Here is a 1,406-nt window from a genome sequence, read left to right on the forward strand (position 1 = left end):
GAGCTGGGCACACAGCGCAGAACCGAGCACAGCAGAGCACGGGAGAACAGACCAGAGCCGGGCACAGCAGAGCAGAGCCGGACAGAGCAGGGTACAGCAGAGCACAGCAGGGCAGAGCAGGGCTCAGCAGAGCACACAGCGCAGAACCGGCACAGCAGAGCACAGCCGAGCAGGGCACAGCAGAGCACAGCAGAGCAGAGCACTGGAGACCAGAGCAGAGCACAGCAGAGCAGGGTACAGCAGAGGAGGGCAGGTATGTGAGCGCAGTCTCTCGCTGTGATGACTACTGCTGTGGTTATGTCCAGCTGTAACAGTTTATGCTGCTCCAGAACACGGCAGCTGTAATGCTGCATTGCAGCAGCCGTCGCTTGCATCGAGCTGTTGCATGTCATGAACACTAAAACAAATGTGCTGCCGCCATAATCCTAACAGCGCCAACAGCGGCCCCAGTGACAGCCATTTCATCTCGAGGCTGCACTCACAATCGCAGCTAGCTGTTCGAGGAGCTCCTCTATACATTTGAATGCAGTGGTGTAGCTGTGTACATGTTGCCACGCTGAAGGACTCTTTATGTGGTCTGCAACATATCCGCATACCAAACGTATTGTGTCACGCACAGCCCTGACTTCCCTTGTGGGAAATGCAATGTGAAGACCGTTTGAGGTAATAAGAACATTTCCTCCAATTGTAAAGTTCTGCCTTCCAGACAGCAAGAGAAAATACGCCTGTATTTCTCACTTAATACGCACACAACTGTTTCACATCAGAGTCAACATCATAGTCAGTTCCATCGTTATCGATATTCCGGTCATCTTTTCTCTTCCTGGTCTGATTTAGTCAATATCATTACAAGTTAATATCTATCATAGTTGAGCTGCAACACTTATGAAACATGGCGTCACCAACATCTTTACATGCTGATCATGTGTTAACGCCTTACCCAACAGTTTGGTCATATCTTGCTGGCTTTGGCTGCAACATCATTTCGTTAGACTAAGAAATAAATGGTCCTTGTTAGCAAGACATCATTTTTGTGATCATTCAAAGAGGCACCACTGCGGATGCTGTGATGGTGGTAACAGAGCTGAACTTTGACTTTAGTGCAAACATCTGTTGATTATACTGCTACGCTCAACGTAGGGCTCGAAACCACGACCCTGAGATTACCAGTCTCGTGCTCTACCGACTGAGCTAGCCGGGCTGTTACCTGTACGGTGATCAGCTGGGGGAGCGGAGGGGGCCGGCTTAACGGAATGGAGGGACAGAGGGCGCTACTGCTAGGCGACGGCCTAGTATGAGGAAGCAAACAGGGAGACCAGGTGAGGCATGTTAAAACAACGGAGACAGAGTCCCGCATCTTACCCTGTGATGAGCCGGGGCGAGCTTCGGCGAGGGAAAACGCACCC

At 51.1% G+C, this 1,406-nt stretch overlaps 1 non-coding gene across 1 annotated transcript; it reads right to left on the reverse strand.

Moving 5' to 3' along the window:
- Positions 1-1,128: 1,128 nt before the first annotated feature.
- On the reverse strand, positions 1,129-1,201 carry trnat-ggu (transfer RNA threonine (anticodon GGU)). Its single transcript has one exon. It is a non-coding gene; the product is annotated as a tRNA-Thr (tRNA).
- Between the last annotated feature and the right edge of the window lie 205 nt (positions 1,202-1,406).

The sequence above is a fragment of the Odontesthes bonariensis genome, chromosome 4 (assembly GCF_027942865.1).
Source record: "Odontesthes bonariensis isolate fOdoBon6 chromosome 4, fOdoBon6.hap1, whole genome shotgun sequence".
In the NCBI taxonomy this organism is placed as follows: Eukaryota; Metazoa; Chordata; class Actinopteri; order Atheriniformes; family Atherinopsidae; genus Odontesthes; species Odontesthes bonariensis.